The 24,458-nt window shown below is 38.5% G+C and overlaps 1 long non-coding RNA gene across 2 annotated transcripts; it reads left to right on the top strand.

Annotated features, from left to right (window-relative positions):
• The first annotated feature begins 300 nt into the window (after window positions 1–300).
• LOC139132634 (uncharacterized) lies at window positions 301–24,227 on the top strand. Of its 2 annotated transcripts, none has more exons than XR_011552384.1 (3): window positions 301–367; window positions 23,326–23,477; window positions 24,116–24,227. It is a non-coding gene; the product is annotated as an uncharacterized lncRNA (long non-coding RNA). The 2 variants fall into 2 exon arrangements; XR_011552385.1 differs by having other exon boundaries at window positions 306–371.
• The last annotated feature ends 231 nt before the right edge of the window (window positions 24,228–24,458 follow it).

Below are 24,458 nucleotides of genomic sequence, written 5' to 3'. Positions count from 1 at the left end.
AAAATAAAAATGTTGTCCTCACAATGTCTATTACTTCGAAAACCTCCCTGGATTTCTCCGAGTATATTATTATTTTCAATAAAGCCTCTTAATTTCGTTTCAATAATTTTGAATATAGTTTTGAAACACAAGTTTTTAAAGTTATGCCTATGGGGCGCATATTCCAAGAGCTGAATAGATCACAAGTGACTGTGTCCGCATGCAGGTTCGAGCTGGCATGCGAGACTAGTTTGGATAGAGGCTGATATTTTGCGCCTTGCTTTCCGGCTCCAGAGGGCGCCGTCTATGACCTTTGACTCTCAGCTCATGATCTTGTCCTTCTCTGACTTCGATGTTTTGAGCAAAGCTGCCGAAAGGCCATATACCGGTAGGTAAGAGTGAGACCAATTTAACTATTTCCCTATGAGCTGCGTAATGATACTCTGCTGGCTGTTCGCCGGTACTTTCACGTAAGCTGATGTTACTGTCCATGATGTTGTATTGGAACAGCTGATTGTGGCACCAACGGTGAGAGCGACAGTACCTGGTGCCGTTCTGTCCATTCTTGGTGTAGTATCTCGCGTACGACGTTGGGGGAAGCGAAAGCATACACTCTGATCGACACAAGGATTGCCCAGCACGTGCCTTCGGCGCTACGCTTGCGATTCCCCGAACCGTAGTATGTGCGAGAGGCTACACTAGGCAAAACTTGTTGACAGTCTGAGAGAGCCTGGCACATTCCAGTCCTAAGGGACTAGCTGGTCAGTTTCTTCGGCCCTTGGGGGCGGTGGATTATTTTTGCCGACGTCAAAAAGTGGCTCAGCCCCCTATTCCAACTTTCGAAAACAGGGTGAGCCCCCCCCCCCCTGCATGCATGACAAACAAAAGGTGGAACATAAATTTGATAATTCAGTTTATATATATATTATATATATATATATATATATATATATATATATATATATATATATATATATATATATATATTATATATATTATTATTTATTTATTCATTAGCCGTGTTCACAATAATGACATTGGCTCAGAAAGAAAGAGAGAAGGGGAAGAAAATGTATAACACTGAAAAGTTTTCAGATTCACTTCATTCACATTAGCTCAAAAGTAATTAAACTTTCTGACTGAAAATCTGTAACAATTCATTCATGTATTTTGCAACAACATGAACAATGCAACTGTCAGTACATGACAAAAAGTACTTAAAAAGAGAATCATTGTCAAAGCATTTTAGCTGGTTCTGAATGTTAAAAATTATTTCTAAGTAAATTGTTCGTACAGTGTGTGCTGGTTTACTTGGACATAATAAATACAATGGATTTCATCACCAACACCAGAATGACAAAGGGTACAAAGTCTAAGAGTCTTGGAATGTTTTAAAACGACCAATTTCTATCGCAAAAGTATGATCAGAAATTCTTGCCTTTGTCAAAGCAATTCTGTGAAATGGAGACTTAACAAGTGATAGATAATTTTCACATTTAAACATGTTTTTAATACTACAGTATACATTTAATTTGTTATTTTTTGACAAGGCATTTTTCCAGGCTTCCTTAAATTTAGACTTTAAAGACTTTTTCACAAGTTCGATAACTGTTGAAGGTTTACATTTCTCACAATTCAAAATGCTAGAATTGCACAGTAGAAGAACAGACTCAACAAATGTAAGAAACACGAGAAAACTTTCTTGTGTAAGCTTTTTTCGAGTTCAAATGCAGTATACAGCAAACTGCCCTTGGACAAATTCTTAAGGCGAACCCAAAATTTAGTAACAATCAAAATAACTGATATCAGTAACGGGTAACGCCCAAGTTCACCAAGACAAGCATGGATGCTGGCAGTTTTACTAACGCCAAGAATGTGTTTACATGCTTTCATATGAATTGACTCAAATTCACTGACAGGTTTTGCAAAATAATCTGTAAATCTTTCCACACTGACTTTTCTGAATAAGTGAGCACCCCACACCTCAGATCCATAAAGCAACACAGGTTTTACTAATGAATCAAATAAATGTAATTGAACCCCAACTGGTGTTCCATTGAGAGAGTTGAAAGCTTTCATGTAAGCGAACAACGCCCTCGATGCTTTGTTTTTCAAAACTGACCTGGCTTTTTTAAAGTTCGCAGATGAAGTAAAAGTAATACCCAAGTAGGTATAGGAGGGAACAATCTCCAGTTTTTTCTTTGGATAAAGATACTAAATTGTGGGGATTAAAATTAGCATTGAAAACCATAACTTTTGTTTTCTTGAGGCTTATTGAAAGTTGCCATTTACTACAATAAGATTCAAGCAGTTGGAGTGAATGCTGTAAACCTATCTTTTAATCTTTTTATCAATTACTACAAGCACAAGAGTAGATCTAGACATTTATTTACATGCTTTGTTGACCTCCAGAAAGCTTTTGACAGTGTCTGGCATATGGGATTGTTTTATAAGTTATCTAAACAAGGTTTTAGCAGTAAGTTTTTAAATATTATCAAGTCTCTGTATGACAACATTACATCTTGTATCAAGTTACCATCTGGTTTTACTAATTATTTTCATTCACACATTGGTACCAGACAAGGCTGCAATCTCAGTCCTACATTGTTTAATCTCTTTTTGAATGATTTGCCATCTATACTTAACAGAGAATGTATTGATGCTCCATTACTAGTCAATAGAAAACTACCAATACTTATGTTTTGCTGATGATATTGTACTTTTATCAACCACAGTGCATGCCTCCGTTTCAAGTAATTATAGTTTTAACAAATAACACTTTGAAATATTAAAGGAAATGCTCAAGTCTTCCGCTTGACTGTTATGATCAAAGCCGAATGAACCTTCCGATCTCCAAAGTCTGAGCGTGGACATACGATAGACCATGGACGTCCATAGGTAGACAAACGCATGTATCCCGGGCATGTACTGGTATCCCATCGTCGGCCACTTTGCAAACAGTTGGAAAGAGTAATGGAAAGGGCTAAATGTAAAGCTAAAACCATCTTTATACAATTCTGGTCGCTGTGTCATGGAGCTATAATACCGAGTAAGAGTTGAATTTTGGTACTGGTGAACTCCTATATTGCAAACATAGTATACGGAGCTGTGCACAACTTTCCAACACGGAAACCATATCTCCCGCCCGACGCAAGGTTATACCGCGATTTCACAGTTTTGCAAAAATTAACAGTTCAAACCACACCGTCTCCTACCTAGTCTACGTAAGCTGAAATTCTAATGCTAAGCAATATGCACGGATCGGACCGCTATCGATAGCCGCGACGGCAGCTACCTTGAAACAGGTGCCATTTTTGACATCTCTGTACAGCTTATAGGGAGAGTACCTTTGTCCAATAGAAAGGTATACGGTATTTCATAGCGCAGGTACACTCAGCAACGAAGCCTTAGCATTATGAGCATAGACAAATATTTCCATATTGTACAAGAGTGCTGATTGGCTAAGACTGAAGATTCAGGGACTGCTAAAGTAATAATTTTCGATTGATCATGCGTAGCGGTTCGCTGTGAGAGTTTCGTGTACACTGTAGAAAAACTTTGTTATGCACCAGCAAATTGCGTCTATATTAACACCTTCGAAGTTCAAATCCTTTGAAATTGCACTACTGTAGACTTTGCAGAGTCCCCCAGCATGTGCATAGCAGAACAGGACATTAGCAATGATTTTTTGGATACACGTGTATCAGATCGGTACTTTGACAAACTCCGCTTCAAAAAAAAGGTGTGAAACGATTTCCATTTGCCATGACTAAGTGTCACTGTCAAGATTACGAAGTGTGAATGACCTACCATTTGTATTGTACATTTTAATCACTGCAAGTATGCAAGTTGCTCATTAACAATTGACAGCTATGAGCTTCGTTTCCATCAAAAACAAAGGGGCGATGTTCCAAATTGCAGGGGCGGCACATTAGCTAGAGGGGCAGTCACCAAAACAGAGGGCGGCGGGCAGCCCCTCAAAACCCCCGTGGAGAACCCTGATATATATATATATATATATATATATATATATATAATATATATATATATATATATATATATATATATATATATATATATATATATATATATATATATATATATATATATATATATATATATATATATATATATATATATATAGAGTACTTGGGCCGTGATAGAGTAATTTTGAGGATAATATATAATACTATTCAAATATGGTCTTGAATTTCCTCCTGTCAGTTAGGCATTTGATTAACTGGTTATTAAATGAAGCAATGGCATGACAACGGCAAAATATGTCTAGCAACTTTTGTGGAGTTTGAGGCAGGGGTTCTTTATTTATAGTGGAAATTGCTTAAACTCCTTAAATATTCAAATTACAACAAATTTCTTTTGTTCTCGATGGTAGATGTCTAATATTTAGATGGGCATATTTAGATTTCTACCCTATAGTTATCCCTATATACCAAAAATCGGACATCCAGCTCTATTGGCTTGCTCAGAATTAGATATGCACATAATTAATGAGGTACAATATGTGGTGTCATAAGGTGTCCCATCATACCAAATATGAAGGGTGTAGCACTTGTGGTTACTGAGTTGTGGACAAATATATATATATTGAGGTCAAAGGTCATTGAGGTCACGTCACATTTTGTCAAAATAATTGTATTGCTAAGTTATTCCTATATACCAAAAATCAGACCTCTAGCTCTATCGGCTCGCTCAAAATTAGATGTATGCACATAATTAATGAGGTACAATATATGGTGTCATAAGGTGTCCTACCATACCAAATATGAAGGGTGTAGCACTTGTGGTTACTGAGTTGTGGACAAATATGTATATTTGAGGTCAAAGGTCATTGAGGTCACGTGACGTTTTGTCAAACAAATTATATGTTAACTTATCCCTATATACCAAAAATCAGACCTCTAGCTCTATTGGCTCTCTCAAAATTAGATATGCACATAATTAATGGCGTACAATATGTGGCGTCATAAGGTGTCCCATCATACCAAATATGAAAGGTTTAGCACTTGTAGTTACTGAGTTATGGACAATAATGTATATTTGAGGTCAAAGGTCACCAAGGTCACATGATATTTTGTCAAAATGTCTGAGATATCTGCGTGAACTGATGGACTCACTGATAGACTCACGGACGGATATGACCCAATCTATAAGCCCCCTGGACTTTATCCGTGGGGACAAAAAACTGTGTCACTGCATCCTTTAGGCAATATGAATACGATGAGAAACTAAATTTTTATTTTTCTTGGCCTTATACATGGGAGTCTATGGAGAACTGCCTTATACATGGGAGTCTATGGAGGTGTAAACTAAAACGTCCTCTAACACGGCCAAATTCGATCGCATTGTGAAACAAATCGACGTGCATCTGTATGGGGTTGGGTACTACTCTTGTGCAAAGTTTGAAAGAAATTGACCAGGGCATGTCTGAGATATCTGCGTGAACGGACGGACGGTAGGTTCATATCCAGAGCCCCGTACGGTCTGCCGCCGTCGCTTGAAAACAATCTCATAAACCTGGCCATATGGGGCAACTGCGTATGGGCAGCTGGATACTTGACTTCCCGGAGAAGGCTAGCTGTCACGTTCAAGCTCAGGATTATTTGTCGATCAAATTTCAGTAGATTTGCCTTACCTAGATGAAATTTTGTCTATAGGCTGAAATTTCGCCGAAGTTTGACAAAATTGCATCGATTTTTCAGGTTCATATCCGACATTTTTGAGTTTTGAGTGCAGACAGAAATAAGTTTTGAGGCAACATGGCTGCGACCCCATGTTGACCCCTAGTCCTGCGTACGATGCTATGTGCTACAGCTAACACACAGCATCGTACGCAGGATCAGGATCTAGGACAAGCGAGAGAGTTGCCGACATCGACGGTTATCTACGAGATGTGAATAAACGACTGTCATTTTTGGAAGCGATCGAGTAGCTGAGGTAGGCTGGGATACGACTTGGGCCCAAGAACGCTGAATTTCGGCAGTAATTTGGCTTTTTACGTCAAGTCCCAAAATGGATTTGAAGTCACCGACCCTACGTACGGGTCTTTGCAGGGCTGTGGTGATTAGCTGTAGCGGAACACACAGCATCGTACGCAGGGCTAGTTGACCTCAAGTGAAAATGTGTTCGCGATCAAATCTTCCTATATTTTTTTCAGAATTTTCGACAAAATCATTGCTTCTTAAATCTTTTGTAAAATATAAAATACTAAAATAAAAATGCGATGTGCCATGTCTCCAGATTTCTAAAATATCGTTCGTTGACCGTTCGACGGAATACTCATTTCGCAAACTTGTGACGCAGTTGAAATTCAATACTGACCGCCAAATAATCTTAATGAGACGAGATCATTCTAGACATCCTCCAAATTATCCAACCATTCGCGTTAGAGTATCATAACATTCTTCGGCCTTCGTTTAGATCAACCCTAATCTCTCCCATTTAGGAAATAAATACACAAGCTACCTTGACTAAACTTCGTGCACCATCCAGGACCAAACGCACTACAAATCTGTCTTGACGTCATCATCTCCTTACATGGTAATCGGCATACCGTATTTTTTAGCAAAGGAGACACAGAATACGTCGGAGTATTCAGTTTCAAAACGTATTACATTGTGTGATGTTGTCAAAAAAAGGTAATGTTACTGCAGTGGTATAAATTACAAAACACAAAAGTTCAAATCAGTTTATTTTGGACTGGCTTTACCCAACATTTCATATTGTTTCTTATGCCAGATTTGACCACGTGCTTACTGGCGACCCCTTTACATGCAAATTTTGTGTCAAATGGTGTGTTCTCCTGGAAAAACAAACGTACGATTTCTATATGAAGGAGGCGAAATTTGCCCTCAAAACTCGAAACCACCCCTTTATGGGGTGTACCTAGCTATTTTGAACGAGCTTCTCGAATCTGCAGCTCTATTTCGAAATGATGGTCTGGTTTTCTCAGCTCAAGGATAAGTGTTCTCCGTCGCTGTGGGCATTACTATTCTCAACTGGGGGTACAGTTTCCAGTCGTAATGTTTTTCATTGTGTCCGGGATATAAAACCTTTCCTTTTCACACTAGTACTTTGATTAACACTAGTCCACATCTTGTCAGCGATTAAACATGTTTCAAGTTTAAATGTTAAATTCTGGTCTCGAGCCCTCTTGTTCGACCAAACTGAAATTACCCCTCCCACTTTGGCTCGTCCAGTGGTGTAGCAAGGGTCGTGCCATCGCCTAGGAAACGGGGGGTGCATTAATTGTTGCATTTCGATGCACATATTGATTATATTCAGAAGATTTTGTGGCAAAAACTCAGACAGAGAAGCATTAATATTCAATCTCACTTATTCAAGACTGGCTGAGAGCAGCACTTCCATTCAGTTAACATCATTACGCCATTTATTATGCCAAGAAAGATGAAGCCAAGACATTTTGCCCTCCCTGGTCTCAGCCAGAAATGGTTATACCTTACAGAGTTTTTTCCCACGGAATGAAAACAAATGTACTTGGGCTGAGGCCCAAGTACAATAATCTTTATTGCCAGTCGATAAAAGAATCGATAGGAATGTGCCTTAGCGTTCCTAAAATCACTTTCACACACACACAAAAACTATCAACATGTAAAAGGCATAGCTCACTACCACGTACAAATCTAAAATACAGACTTTTAAAGTTACTACAATCGCACAAAATTCATAAAAACTCAGAATGACATCATTAAAACAATATCTCAAATACGACAGTTTTTAACTGCTTTTGGAAAGAAGCTATGTAAAAACCGGTTAGTTCTACATTTAAAAGACCTGAAACGTTTCCCCGAGGGAAGCAGTTGAAAAAGTCATATGCTGGATGAGTTATGTCATTGATGATTTTCTTTGATCTGCGTAGAAGGCGAACAGAATAAAGTGACTCGACTGACGGTAGTTCACAACCAATAATTTTTGAAGCAGTCTTCACTATTCTTTCAAGACTATTTCTATCCTGTGCTGCATTACCGTACCAGACAGTAATAGAAAATGTATAGTTGCTCTGTAAAAACGAATAAGTACATCCTGACTTAACCCAAATTTCTTAACTGTCTTAAGAAAAATAGACGTTGTTGTGCTTTCACCACCAACGCATTTATGTGGGTGTCCCATCTCAATGTACTCGTAATTGTTGGGCTTAAAAAGGTAAAAAAATCCACCAATTCTACAAGTTGATCTTTAATTTAAGTGAAACTATAGAGCCCTGATTTCTACAAAAGTCGATAATCATTTCTTTGGTTTTCTTGATATTTAGCTCAAGATTGTTATCTGAGCACCAGTCGACCAACCAGGCAACCTCAGAGCGATAGATGGTTTCATTGCCATTTATAGCTGTAGTGTCATCTGCAAATTTTAGAAACTTTACAGAATCATCATGGGAAACACAATCATTAGTAAACAAAGAGTACAACATCGGTGATAAGACAGCCTTGAGGTGCACCAGTGCTAAGAATAATGGAGTTTGAAATTTTGTCACCAAATTTAACACTCTGTGGTCTCTTCAACAAAAAGTCGAGGAGCCAATGACACAAGGATTAGATTGAATGCTTTGAGTTTCTCAAACAGCTTCTTTGGAACGATCGTATTAAAAGCTGAGCTGTAGTAAATAAAAAGGATTTGTGCGTATGTACCAGGGATTCCAGATGTTGAAGAATAAAATGCAAACCAAGAGCAACAGCATCATCAACTGACCTGTTTGCCCTATAGCAAATTGGAATGGATCTAGAATTAGACCAGTGACAGATTTAACATATCTTAATACAAAACGTTCAAAAACCTTCATAATAACAGAAGTCAGGGCTACAGTCTATAATCGTTCAGACATGAAATTTTCGTTTTCTTGGTACTGGCATGATTATTGATGATTTGAAACAAGCGGATACTTTACACGCTTGTAAAGAAACATTGAAGATGTCAGTAAATATAGGGGCAAGTTGGTCTGCACAATATTTCAGAGTTGACGTAGATACGTTATCTGGACTGCAGCCTTTCTGGTGTTCTGCATCAAAAATGAGTTCCTGACTTCACTTTCCTGTAAAATGAAAGGCGGAGAGTCGTACTCTGAACAAATATCTGTGAGAGAATTTTGTACTGAATCAGTATTCTTTGAATCGAAACGACTGTAGAAATTATTTAATTTGTCAGGAGAGAGGAGCCAGAATTAAGCATAGGACTACTTTTTCCGTGAACTTCTTAAGTTTCAAACATTTGTCTCTTCAGTGTGCTTTCTCTGAGTACGTACAGTCTCAACTTATTCAACAGAACTTACTTACAATGTTGATTTGAAAGTTAAAATGTGCTTGGTTAATAGGATGAAAATACTGATATTAAGGGGGGTTTACACGTATGAGTTAAGTCCGGAGTTGACACCGGAATAAATTTAACCTGTGTCAGTTGGACGTGTGAACAGACAACACCGAACTAACAAAGAACTAAACTAATTCGGTGTCAGAGGGCTGGTCCAGGTTCGGTGCTCTGTACTAAACAATGGCCTATTTACACGTGTGACCAGAACACCGAACTAAACGCCGAACTATATCCTGTCTTCGGTTCGGTCATTACCACAATGGACGGTGTTCAAGTAAGAAGCTCTCGCGATCGGTAACAATTGGTCACAGGTCAGAGATCAGGCTACTAATTTTAATCTGGAGAGACGAAAATGTCATCCTTATGATGGACGGGCACGTCGAGGGATTGTTGGTGGCGTTATTTCTTTCTTTTGTTGTTCAAGCAGTCTTTTCCTGCTTTTATGATCTGTCTCTCTGATACTGCTTCTATTTCATTTTTTTATAGTGTCGGTCTTGTAATTTTCACTAAATTTTTTTCACTAAATTGTGTGACTTTCTGTGTAAAATCGGTTTCGTTGTTACGTGTTCTGATGTATCGTAATGTTTCACCTTTGATCAGACCTTTGAATGTTGCTGCCGGATGGCATGAGTTTCTTTGTAAGAACTGGAAGTATCTGTTGGTTTTGTGTGTGTCTTGATGTCGAGAATATTCTCTTTCTTGTATCGACGACCTTTGTAGATAGTAAGGTCTAAATATGTGATTTCTTGAGAGGAGCTTCCAAACGAAAATTTGAAAGTAGGATGCATTTTGTTGATGTTTGATATGAATTCATTGAGTTCGTGTTGTGTTCCGATGAAAATCAGAAAAACATCGTCCCTGAACCTCAACCAGGTCTGTATTTGTTGTTTGCATTTCAGTATTATTCTCATTTCTGTCTCGTGAAATGTAATATCTGCTATTTCTTGCGAACAACCCCATCGAGATTATTTCCGTATAAGGGCATCCCCATATTTGCGGGTAGAATTCATCGTTGAATTCAAATGTGTTGTTATTAAGATTATTTCTAGCAGAGCTATGTATTTCGTTGGTGGTTACTTGATTATGTAATTGTTTGATAATCTTTCCTGTTAATGCTCTGCCGACTGATTCAATTGCCTCATTATGTGGTGTATTCGTGTACATGGAAATTACATCCAGTGTTACTAGTGTCGCATTGGCCGCAACTTTGATGGTCTCAATTTTTCGTATATGAGTCTGATCTTAACATGAAATAGATACCGACATCAGACGGGGTGAGGCCAACAATATTCTCTCCTAGTAAATTTCTTCGTCGAAGGCTTCTCGATTGGTTGACAGAACACAAAAAGAGCGTAGACAGCAGCTGCATTATGTTTGGGTCCGCCATTGCAAGCAAGCGATTGTTCTCTACCCCAGATATAGCTGAGGGCGCTGGACCCGAACTAAATTCATACCTTGTGTGTGACGTGTAAACGTGAGATCGCTTAGATCGCTGATAAGGAATATTTACAGAACGACTAATCAGATTCCCTCAGGTATAAAAAAATACACGTGTAAACCCACCTTTAAAAGATAATCAGCTCAAGATTCTTTATAACCTGACAGATATGCTGTTTTTTATGACGTAAATCTTGATTTAAGCAAGTCTTGTTTACTTTAATTAGAATGTAATTAACTCTCGTTTATTTGCTATTATAGACTAATATAGTCTGATGAAATATGCAAATCTGTATTTTTACGGAATTTTTTCCATTTTTGGTCAGGCCATCCTGAAATGAGCTATCAAAGATATCCACCTTCTTCATCAATACATGTGTCACAAAAGGTTATTCTCTACATAACACAGCAGAGCTCTGTCAACTGTTGAGCAGCTTGTTTTTTTAAAACTTCTGGTCAGACAGCTTTAATATTTGGTTACATGTCCCTAGGATGACCTTAGTGAGATAATTTCATACAGTCAGGAAATACTTAATTTTGTATCCATGTCTATAGTAGCTTCAGGGACAATGGCCCTATGTTTCAAAAGCTTGCCAAAGATTTTGTGTCATTACCCAAAAACTGTACTTCCAACTTGTCTCTGTACCGTATTTGGCTTTTGCAGTTTTAATAGCTTTCCGTGCCTTATACTTAGCTTTTTGTACTTTATCAAATCAACGGTTTTGAAGGCGTTATCTTTTTCTTGCAAAATTTTCTTTAGATCCCTGGTAAACCATGGTTTGTCATTTGCATAAATAGTTACGTTCTTAGTTGATATGCAAATACTCTCACAGAAACTAACATACGAAGCAATAGTGTCTGTGTAGTCATTGATATTATCACATGAGACTTTGAAAACATTCCAGTCTGTACAGTCAAAACAGGCTCTTAGTTTTTCTATATTATCGTTCGTCCATTTACGGACACTCTTTATCTTTGGTTTTCCCGTCTTCAATTTTTGTCTGTACTTTGGCAGTAAATATACCATTGCGTGATCAGAATTACCGAGAGGTGCCCGAGCAATTGAGTGGTAAGCATCAGGGATGGTGGAATAGCAGTGATCCAAAGTTTTGCTCTCTCTCGTTGCACACGTAATCTGTTGTTTATACTTCGGAAGATAAGTTCTTAAATTTGCATGATTGAAATCGCCAGCAACAATAATAGCAGAGTCCGGGAGTCGATTTTCTAAAGCTGTGATCTCGTCAGTAAGTTGTTGAATAGCAAGGGATGGTGTTGCCTGCGGTGTAATGTAAACTCAATAAGAACCACGGAAGTGAATTCTCTCGGAAGATAGAATGGCTTACAGTTAATTGTTAGAGTTTCCAAATCGGGAGAACATGTTTTAGAGAGAACATCGGTGTCACTACACCATCTTTGGTTGACCATGAAGCACACACCTCCTCCTTTTGACTTGCGAGAAAGTTCTGGTGACCTGTCCATTCTGTGAATTACGTAACCAGGTGGTTCAACAGCTGAGTCAGGTATGCCGGGGCTAAGCCAAGTTTCAGTGAAGCAAAACACAGAACAATCTCTAAAATCCCGTCTAGACTTTATCAGATATTGTAATTCGTCAGACTTATTTCTCAGAGAGCGAACGTTAGAGAGATATATGCTTGGTAGTGGAGGTCGAAAACTTCGACTGAAAAATTTTAAACATACGTAAAATTCTGTGTTTAAATGAAATTGTTGTCATGTCAGTTGTAAGAAAGGAACTTAAAAGTGTCAATTCTAAAGTGTATTCCACACTTTTTACACATAACCAGATGTCCAGAACTGTTATAAGAAAAATGTGATTGTGAAATTTTAATGCATATTGTTATGTAGGTCATTTCCCCCCACACTCATCATGACCTGAGTTCAATTAGTCTAGAACATTCTCAAGGTCACTGCCCTTAATGACCTCACAACCTTGAATTCAATTAGTCATGTTTGGAATGTTCTGGAAAGTTGATTAGTTGTAAGAGAGATAATTTTAGAACAGTAATTAGCATGTCAAAAAAGTTCTAGATTGTTCTTATATGCCTTTATAAAAGGGACGTGCTCAGCTTCCAGTCAGACTTTTGGGATCGTGTCTCTTGTGCGTTACTAAACTCCAGCAGTAGTCATTCTCAAGACTTTTCAAGACCTTCACTGCCAACGCTGGATTTATACTGTGGTCTTTGTGCAACTGCAAGCCTGCAAGCCAAAGGACTGTTCATTCATCCGACTGACTGTTACAACTCTGAGACTGGAGCTTTGCCGTCCCAGCTGAGATAAGTAGTCTGTACACTTTAAAGCTTGTATCCTATCCCTAACTTAGCAATTAGTTTTATTTTCGTAATAAATTTTGTTTAAATGGAAACTGCTGAGTTCACCCTTTTGTTCGTTTTCTCTGCACGTAACAAATTGGGGGCTTGTCCGGGGTACGAATATTTTGAGCCGTTTGACAACATTTTGCCTACCTTTTCAAAAATGCTTTACACTGTGAACTCAGCGAAATTTAATCATGGCGGAATTCAAGCCAGACGAATTTATGGAGGACCTTGATCAGGACACATTTAATTCCCTCAGAAAAGACAACCTCATAGCACTGGCAAATTTCCTTAATGTAGAAGTCAAAAGATCTATGCGCAAGCGAGAGATACAGTTCAAGATTGCAAAACATTTAGTTAATTCAGGCCATTTTGAGGAGTCTGCCTTAAAAGATTATGAGCCCAAGTCTACCTCTGAACTCAGAAAATTAGAATTAGAAATGCAGACAAATTTGGAGATCAAGAAACTAGAATTACAAATGAGAGAAAAAGAATTACAAATGGAAAAAGAGAGACAGGCAGATTTGGAGCTTAAGAAATTGGAATTAGAAAAGGAAATGAAAGAAAAAGAATTGCAAATGGAAGAAAGACAGAAAGAAAAGAAAGGCAGGAAAGATTAGAAATGGAAGAAAGACAGAGAGAAAAAGAATTGCGATTAGAAGAACAGCGATTACAGGTAGAAATAAAACGTTTAGAGCTTGGACAGTCAGGAAAATTCTTCCCTTCGGACAAGTTTGACATCACTAAGCATTTCAGGTTAGTTCCCCCTTTCCAAGAAAAGGATGTTGACAAATATTTTCTCCATTTTGAGAAAATTGCTCAGAGTCTGAATTGGCCTAAGGAGTCCTGGTCTATGCTTTTGCAGAGTGCTTTGGTGGGTAAAGCCAGAGAAATTACATTCAGTTGTCAGTAGAGCAGGCTTCAAATTATGATTCTGTGAAGGAATTAATTCTCAAGGGCTATGAGTTGGTGCCTGAAGCTTACCGTCAGAAATTTAGGGATTGTGAGAAGGTGAAGGATCAAACTTATGTTGAATTTGCTCGAACAAAAGAACAACTGTTTGATCGTTGGTGTTCTTCTGAAAAGGTCAGTCAGAATTATGACAAATTACGACAGCTTGTTTTGATTGAGGAATTTAAAAGGTGCATCCGGAGTGACATCAAGACGTTTATCAATGAACAAAAGGCAGATACATTAGAGGTTGCTGCACGTTTGGCCGATGATTATTCATTGACCCACAAATCTTCATTTCTCAGCAAACCATCCCAGTCCTTTTCATACAGAAACAATGCAGGTAAATTTAACTCCTCCTTTTCATCCAAGAATTTCTCAAAGGAGAGTAGGAAATCAAATGACAGCAGTTCACACAGTTCAAGTAACACTCCCACATCATCAGATCCCAAGTCTCAATCTCCTTCTGACAAACAGTTTGGTACACTTTCTTGTAATTATTGTAAGAAAGACGGCCATTTAATGTCAGAGTGTTTCAAATTGAAAAGAAAACGTGAAGGTCAAAGTGGTCAAAGTGGATCTAAGCCAACCGGCTTTGTTTCTTCATCAACTCAATTAGAGTCTAATAATGTGTGCAACACATTTTCTGAGGTTAAACCCCTCTTATCCCCAATTAATGAGGTCAAGGTCAATTCTTCAAGATAGCATTATGGGTATTTTCGAACCATTTATTCATGATGGTTTTATATCACTTTCTAGTGATTTCTCTTCCGCTACCCCTGTCAAAATTTTAAGAGATACCGGGGCTTCCCAGTCTCTTTGTTGGCAGATACCCTGCCGTTTTCTGAAAAGTCATTTTCAGGTTCTAAAGTTCTTATTAAGGGGGTAGATTGCAATGACTTCATTCCTGTTCCTCTCCATAATGTCTATTTGTCTTCGGACTTTGTTTCTGGACCTGTGACTTTAGGTATTAGGCCTTTTTTGCCTTTTGAAGGGATTCACCTTCTTCTTGGAAACGACCTTGCTGGGGACAAGGTCATCACTAATCCACTTGTGACTGATAATCCTAGTTTAGATCAGGATCCAGAGCCAATTGAACAAGAGATACCCGATTTATTTCCTTCATGTGCTATTACTCGAGCCATGTCAAAGAAAACTTCCGAGAATCAAAATACTCTCAAAATAATGTCACAGATGTTGACTTAAATGACACCTTTCTCAGTCAGGTGTTTGACACGGATCATTCCGTTATCCCTCGTGGATTTGAAACTTCCAGTAAAACTTCTGCTGACCAAAGTCAGACATTTTCTAGATCAAATCTCATTGCAGAACAACACAAAGACCCGATATTTTGTGTTTGTTTGACAGGGTAGATGATGAAGGTAAAACTTCAGATAGCTCTGTTTCCTATTATACAAAATCTGGTATTCTCATGCGTAAATGGAGACCTCCAGATGTTTTGGTTGATGACGATTGGGCTATAAAACATCAAATTGTGGTTCCAAAGCCCTATCGTGCTGAAATATTGCGCCTGGCCCATGAAACCCCCTGGGCTGGTCACTTAGGAGTCAGGAAAACTTATCACAAAATTCTCAGTCACTTTTATTGGCCTAATCTCAGGCAGGATGTAGCACATTTCTGTAAAACTTGTCGCACATGTCAAATGGTAGGAAAGCCAAATCAGACCATTCCAAAGGCCCCTTTACAACCAATTCCTGCATTTCAAGAACCATTTAGTAGGATACTAATAGACTGTGTTGGGCCCTACCAAAAACAAGATCAGGAAATGAGTACATGTTGACAATTATGTGTACATCAACTCGGTTCCCCGAAGCCATACCACTGAGAAATATAAAGACAAAGACTATAGTGAGAGCTTTAGTCAAATTTTTCACTTTATTCGGCCTCCCTAAATGTGTCCAGTCCGATCAAGGCTCCAACTTTATGTCTGGAATTTTTCAACAAGTAATGGATCAGCTAGGCATTAAACAGTATAGGTCATCCGCCTATCATCCAGAAAGTCAGGGTGCTCTTGAGCGATTTCATCAAACTTTGAAAAACATGATTAGGACTTACTGTTTTGACACAGAGAAACAGTGGGATGAAGGAATTCATTTTTTGCTCTTTGCTGTTAGAGAGTCAATTCAGGAGTCTCTTGGTTTTAGCCCATTTGAGCTTGTATTTGGACATACAGTCCGTGGCCCACTCAAGCTCGTTAAGAGAAATTCCTATCAGACGATGATGATTGTCTGAATATTTTGCAATATGTCTCAGATTTTCGTACAAAACTCTCTAAAGCATGTGAATTAGCCAGAGAAAATCTTGAGTCATCTCAGCAGTCAATGAAAACCAAATATGATAAAAACACCTCAAAACGGAAGTTTGAACCAGGTCAAAAAGTTCTTGTTCTACTTCCGGTTCCTGGCAAACCACTCCATGCTCGTTACTTTGGGCCATACCTAATTGATAAGAAATTGAGTGATTTAAATTACATCATAATAACACCTGACAGGCGAAAACAAAACAGCTATGTCACATAAATATGCTAAGCCATATTTGGATAGGGATAATCCTACTATAACTCAGCCTGTCAGTGCAGTCAGTTCAAACCATTATGAAGATAGTGATACTGAAACTGACTTGAGTGAAAATACTCTAAACGCAAAGCTGGGCTCGGTCAAGCTTCAGAACTCAGAAATCCTGGAGAAGCTGGAGTCTACAAAGTTGGCACACCTCCAGCCAGAACAACAACAACAGGTGAAAGAACTGCTCCACGAATATAAACACCTGTTTCAAGATGTTCCAACGAGGACAAACGTCATCTATCACGACGTTGATGTTGGGGACAGTAAGCCTGTAAAACAACATCCATACAGACTGAATCCAACAAAAGCAAAATATCTCCAGGAAGAAGTCAAATACCTGCTGGACAATGACTTTATTGAACCCAGTAAAAGTAACTGGAGTTCGCCGTGCATACTTGTTCCCAAATCAGATCACAGTTATCGTATGTGCACGGACTTTAGGAAGGTCAACACTTTAACAAAGACAGACACTTTCCCAATCCCGAGGATTGATGACTGCATCGACCAAGTGGGAAAAGCCAAGTATGTGACAAAATTTGACCTACTGAAGGGATTTTGGCAAGTCCCTCTGACGGATCGTGCTCGTGAAATATCCGCCTTTGTTACACCAGACGGATTGTTCCAGTACAAGGTGATGCCATTCGGAATGAAGAACTCTCCGGCAACGTTCCAACGGATGATCAACGACGTCATATCCGGGCTAGACGGGTGTGCAGCCTACGTTGACGACGTCGTCCTGTATAGTGACACCTGGGAGGAACACATCAATCTCATGCGGAAGTTCTTTGAGAGACTGAGCAAAGCAATGTTGACTGTCAACCTTGCCAAATCTGAGTTTGGTTGGGCAAGGGTAACTTACCTCGGACATACTGTAGGACAGGGTGAGGTAAAACCTGTTGATGCCAAAATCAGTGCCATTTCAAGTTTTCCCATACCAAACTGCAAACGACAACTGATGCGCTTTCTCGGTATGGCTGGTTACTACAGAAAATTCTGTCCAAATTTCTCCACAATTACTGAGCTTTTGACTAACTTACTTAAAAAGAAAGTAAAGTTGTTTGGTCAGAGCAATGCCAACAGGCATTTGATACACTTAAAGCCATACTGCAAAGTGCCCCAGTGTTGTCTGCACCAGATTTCACTTTGCCATTTAAATTAGCTGTAGATGCTAGTGATACGGCTGCTGGTGCTGTTTTATTGCAAGAGGATAGTCATGGTGTAGATCATCCTGTTTGCTATTTTTCACGCAAATTTAACAAATCCCAGAGAAACTACTCTACAATTGAAAAAGAGTGTTTATCTTTGATATTAGCTTTACAGCATTTTGAAGTTTATGTTACTTCTTCAAATCAGCCAATAGTGGTTTATATTGATCACAACCCTCTTGTTTTTCTGCAGAAATTAAAGGCAAAAATCAGAGATTGCTAAGATGGAGTTTAATGTTACAGGAGTTTAATCTTGACATTAGACATATCAAAGGCAGAGACAATTTAATCGCAGACTGTCTCTCTCGTATTTAGAGTTTATTGTTGTTCACTTTCAAGAAATTTTACTTTAGAGTAAACAAAATTTGAGTACTTAAATCCTTTTCAAGATTACATTTGTAAAAGAAAGATTTTTCTTTGAAAAATTTTTCTTTTGAAGAGGGGGGTGTGTTATGTAGGTCATTTCCCCCCACACTCATCATGACCTGAGTTCAATTAGTCTAGAACATTCTCAAGGTCACTGCCCTTAATGACCTCACAACCTTGAATTCAATTAGTCATGTTTGGAATGTTCTGGAAAGTTGATTAGTTGTGTAAGAGAGATAATTTTAGAACAGTAATTAGCATGTCAATAAAAGTTCTAGATTGTTCTTATATGCCTTTATAAAAGGGACGTGCTCAGCTTCCAGTCAGACTTTTGGGATCGTGTCTCTTGTGCGTTACTAAACTCCAGCAGTAGTCATTCTCAAGACTTTTCAAGACCTTCACTGCCAACGCTGGATTTATACTGTGGTCTTTGTGCAACTGCAAGCCTGCAAGCCAAAGGACTGTTCATTCATCCGACTGACTGTTACAACTCTGAGACTGGAGCTTTGCCGTCCCAGCTGAGATAAGTAGTCTGTACACTTTAAAGCTTGTATCCTATCCCTAACTTAGCAATTAGTTTTATTTTCGTAATAAATTTTGTTTAAACGGAAACTGCTGAGTTCACCTTTTGTTCGTTTCTCTGCACGTAACAATATTGCTTTGTAATACTGAATTCTAGTAGAGAAAACGGAAAAGTATCAGGAACTTGTCATGCTTTTCATATGAACTGCAGATTTCATAATGATTAGTACACTTTGCAAAACAGACTTTCAATTTACAGACATCAAGATATTTCTGACATATATCTCAAAGAGTGTGCGGAATATCTCTGATATATATCTCTTATATGAAAGTCATGCAGATGAAGGGCATGCTGAAAAATATGTTTGATATTTCAAAGTAACGCGCACAAAGGGTGCGCTGAAATATTTTAAACATACAGATATCTCTGATATATATTTGTCTGATATTAAAGTTTCGTGCCTGGAGTGGGGGGGCTCTGAAAAATATATATTATTATTATTAAAGTTATGCGCCCAAAGGGCGCACTGAGAAATGCAACTGAATGATTGAATTTTTGGCTGGCACGATGCATTTGAGGCGTGTATGAGCCTGTGTCGAAAATTGACTGATCCCCCCCTATTGGGCATTTCAAAAACATGGTGACCCCTATCAATAAAGTCAAAAACAGGGTGACTCCTCCCCCCCCCCCCCCGAACCCACCAGCCCCCTGGTCGAAAAACTGACCAGTCCCTAAGCTGCAGTACTGTAGCTTGAGGTTTGCTGTCCGACCCAGGCAAAACTTTGAGCTACAGTACTGCAGCTACCATGGAGGCTAAGCTGCAAACTTGTAGCTGTACAGTGAGAAAGTCGGTGATTTTTGGTTTTGCGACCTCACTCACCAGCTGGTAGAGCTACAATGCTCTAGGCCCTATACAGTGGAAAATAAGCGCAACGTCAGTGTAGCGAGCACTCAAGGTACAAAATATATTTGTTCTGCTGTGTATCATTGCACTTATCTATCAAAAAGAACACTTCAGAATCTTCTTAACCTTGTCATTTTGGAGGTTGAAAATATCCTGGGACACAGCAATCGCAGTGGAGAAAAATCATCGACAAAATGAAACATTACTTGTGTAAAAACGTGTCCACTTTGCGTTGTATTTGCATATTGCACAAATGGGTGCGCTACACTGACGTCGTGCTTACTTTTCCCAAGTGCTTACTTTTGCCACTCCACAGAGCTACAAGTTTGCAGTTACCCAGTACCAGGATCATAACATCCTCAGGCATTCGACTTAATGCAAACAAACCATCACAGGAGCAACTATTAAAAATAAGAATTACTGGTTGCATCAGTGACTATTTGTTTGCATTGAGTCGAATGCCTGTGATAACATCTCTGTAACAGGAGATGGTGCCAGCATCCAATTCACTGTACAGCTTAGAGGAGCACAATTGGACCTGTAACAGCTATGCTGCCATCTGTAACAGCCATGCATTGCACAGTCCTTTATCCTATAGATACTGTAATTTGTACACAGTCCTACTGCAAGCCTAAAATTTACCTATGTGTACAATAAATGTGCAAAATTTTCCTCTGTTACATTGGTATGCACTGCACTAATGAAACAGCAAATGTAATTGCGACGTTACCATGTCTCTTAAACACAGCCATCTACTACATTGTATGTACCATGTGTACACAGCCCTGTAACAGTTAAACTATAAAGGGAGGCACTCGTCAGAACTCTGCTCAAAGGTTGCCAGGGACGGCTGCGACCGATGTAAGCACTATGTTGGGTACGTTGGGGATTGAAAAAGGTTAAAACATGTTTGTTAACAACAAATATAGTAAAATTTGAATGTTGCAGCTATGCTGATGTCATGCATCTAGATATTGTGCATGAAATACATTGTTTATAAACAAGAAAGTCACTCACATGCAGTTCCGACGACAGTGCCCCTTTAAATAATGACACATGCTAGCAAGGGCAAGATCACAATTGTTACCCGCCCAATGGGGATGGTGTTCATGACGATAATACTGATATGCTGGAGACGAAGGCGAGGGTGTCATCAATATTACCGTTATGAGCACCAGCTCAAGGGCTGGCATCAAATTGTGATCTTGCCCATGCTACCGTGTGTTATTACTTTCATTACACCAAACATCAAAACACTTTTGTTTTTGAAACTTTGCATGGAATGATGTCAAGTGTAGAGACTTGCCACAGTGAAAGTTCCATTCCTTGCTCCATCGCCATGCTACTTGAAGTTAAAGGTCAACTTAAATAAGGTCTAAAAATGGAGACACTGTCATTTACGCTTCTCCCGTACAGTGTAATGTACTAACTGTAGCCTAATTCCAGTCCAGCTAACTTCATGTGGCTTGACAAAGCCACTGTCATACAGAATTACTTAGAAAATGTACTTGATGATGAGGTACGCACTGGAACAGCACATTGTATTCCTGAACGTGGTAGTACACTGGGCTATATCAGTGCACACAACAATGCAACATCAGTGCAAGCGACATGGTTATCACACAAGCCATGTTTTATCACTTTATGTTCTGTATCACATAACTGAGGCTGAGCAAATCACAGCAAGTGAAATACATGAGGTGTAATGACTATGTATAGAGCAATCCTGAAATTACATCCCCTGTAACATGCATTGTTACAGCCCTGTACTAACCATTTCATTATCTGTGGGCCAGCCAGGATTCATAGACTGACAGTATTATATACAAGGAACTACAATTCGGTAAAATGCTTATCAATTTCCTTTTCAACTAATTGCATCTTAAAGTACACTTTTAGATCCATTTTATGCATGCAAAAATGTACATTATCATATACCTACATTCACGTGCCTGTGTAAAGCTATGGGAGAAAGCGCCCTCTGATCCGTGCATTTTTTTTACATATCACGCCGCAGCCCGGTGCCCAAATATGGGCAATCGCGTGCATTTCTGAACTATTTCGATTCTGGTTACTACGTGCATTGCTATCCGCAAACGTTCCATTCGTAAACAAAGCCAACGCAAGATTAGGAAAACGTCTGCTCGCTCAGATCTTAGTTGCACGTGGCAAGAGTGGAGCCACGCAGGTGACATGGGCTTTTATTTCTAAATTCTAGAGAAATCCTGTTTATACTAAGTGCGTGCCTGTTCAGTATAAATTGCACGAAACTGACATCACGCTTTTGTCCTTCTTACACCTCGATTTCAGCCTTGATCTCTGTTGGTCACGTAATACTACCCTTTTAAGTAATAGAGCGCAAAGCCACTGCAGTGAACTGCAATAAAACTGCTCACACTAATTAGTTTCAGCTGTAGCCAGCTGGCAAAGTCGACAACATTGTATGTCCCACGCAGACAGTTTGTCTGGGGAAGTTGAAATAAAAAAGATTTGTACATGGACCAGTGCATGGTAATGTTACATTGTATCTTAATCTTGAACACAGGGTGCCAATCGTAAACTCTCATTTACAACTCGAGCCTCAGACAGAGCTAGTTTTGCCTTTGCACAAGCAGACTTTTTGGTCTTTATCAAGTAGCCTTGTTCAACACCAAAGTGGCCACGGCTACAGCTGAAACTAATTAGTGTAAGCAGTTTTATTGCAGTTCACTGCAGTGGCTTCGCGCTCTATTACTGCAAATGGTTGTAGTACTGATGTTGCTGTCGCGTTCTAGAATTCCATTTTATTCTATCCTACATGTATATGTATATGTACATTTGATGACTGGACTTCTATTCACCTAAGTTTGTATTTTTTGAAGGCGATGATCATCACACACTTTTTGCTGCTTCATACTCCATAAAATATCAATTTTCCACAAGGACTAGAATTCAGTACTTTTTAAGTAATATTTGAGATCAGTGTTATAAGGATATTTTAGTAAATCTTGACTGAGTAGATTTGCCCTTAGAGATTTTAGCCTTTGCCCATTTTGAATGAGGGCCAAAAAATTCTACAGGCAAAAATAGTCCATCTAGATTTACTAGACTAAGGATATTTTGACAAAGAGTAGCCTTGAAATGCTGGCTACAGCCATGCTGGAACTTTTACTGTGCTTTATGTCCCCAGCATCCATGTACCTTTAATCATAGACAGAAGAGAAATTTCTACTGTCTATGCTTACCATACCTGATACACTGCTGTCATATGGCTGTTTCATGACTGCCCCAGTGACAAACTTGATATAACAAACACAAACAGCACAGCACAGATAGATAACAAACAAATACTGGTACATACAATAAAGCCAAATACATGTACATAGAAGAAAAGTATAATGTTAATGTATATATTTAATGATGATATGGCATAAATGTACAAAAAAATATAAACAAGAACAACTTAAAATGACAGGTAACTATGAAATAATACCCATTTCATGTATAATTCTATGAGTATATTTTAGGAATGAATTACCCCGGTATATTATGTCATTTAAGATTGATCAATCTGCCGATGGTCTTCAGTCCAAATTGTGAACACAAATGGCTCTCTCTCTCTCTCTCTCTCTCTCTCTCTCTCTCTCTCTCTTTCTCTCTCTCTCTCTCTCTCTCTCTCTCTCTCAAATTACTTTCAATATTTGTTTTATTAAACTTTCTTTAGATAAAGATGTCACAGACACCAAATCACACATGTAGGGTGTATGCTATGGAGTTTGCTTTGACAAGATATCTTGATAAACATGATGGAAGGAAAAAAATAAACAGCACCAGCTTATGGCGTTGATGAATAGCGAAGATGAATCACCAGTCCAAGTAAGTATTAAAAATAGATCAACCCATTAAGTAACTGGTTGACAAAGAACAGGATGATATTTTGGTTCTTTAGGCTATTTGCAAAATATTCTAAAATTAAGTTACCATATTCAAAAGCCAATAAATTAAAGCAGTCAATGATAAAACAGAATGCTACTAAGAGGCAGATATCCTGACTCTCTAATTTTAACATAATGACCGTAGGTCATTCTGTTATTGTGGTTAGGTTGAGTTGTTATGATTGTTCACTAGTATGCCACCTTTATGGATTCTTTTTGAAGCTTGCAGAATAAATGAAGTTTTCATCATCTTATTTTTGGGAAAATCCAACATTTTAATTTTCTGTATTATTACTTTTCCATTATTTCCAAATGTTGGTTTATTTTGTGTATTTCTTATTGGTTATGAACATTTTTGTGGTAGACCTTATTTTTCGTACTTTATTTCAGCCTGCAATAATGTAGCCTTAATCCTTTGAAAACACAATCAAGAAAAACTAGTGGGATGTTTCCCACTTGGTATCATCTCTCCTGAAAAATAGTTTTTTACAATTTCAGTATGAAAAATCTACACTCTATGATTTTCAGACTTGTTGCTTCAGACTTCTGATTAGCTACCACCATCATTGTTTTTTTCAGATCACAAAAAAATCGTACAAGTACCACCAGCTTAGTCACTGATCAGACTTCACCAACTTAGTCAACAGCTGTGACATCTTCCCATGATCCATTGTTCTTTGGTATGTATACCTTTCAAATTGACATATCACTGTGTCAATTTCTTTTGTTTCAATTGAGAAAGTTTATGTCTTATCTGTAACCCCTTTGCTTATTGTAAATAAGTGATATTGGTGTATTTTACAACCTCGTGTTGTCTCATCAGTTTTCAGTCTGGGTCATTTCCAGAGATGGCGACACTATAATATTTTACCTATCATTAGCCACTCAGCAGCCAGCGCACCATCAGTAAAAATTTGACACC

This window comes from Ptychodera flava, chromosome 5, assembly GCF_041260155.1.
Source record: "Ptychodera flava strain L36383 chromosome 5, AS_Pfla_20210202, whole genome shotgun sequence".
NCBI classification, from domain to species: domain Eukaryota; kingdom Metazoa; phylum Hemichordata; class Enteropneusta; family Ptychoderidae; genus Ptychodera; species Ptychodera flava.
This window is presented reverse-complemented; position numbering and strand designations above follow the sequence as displayed.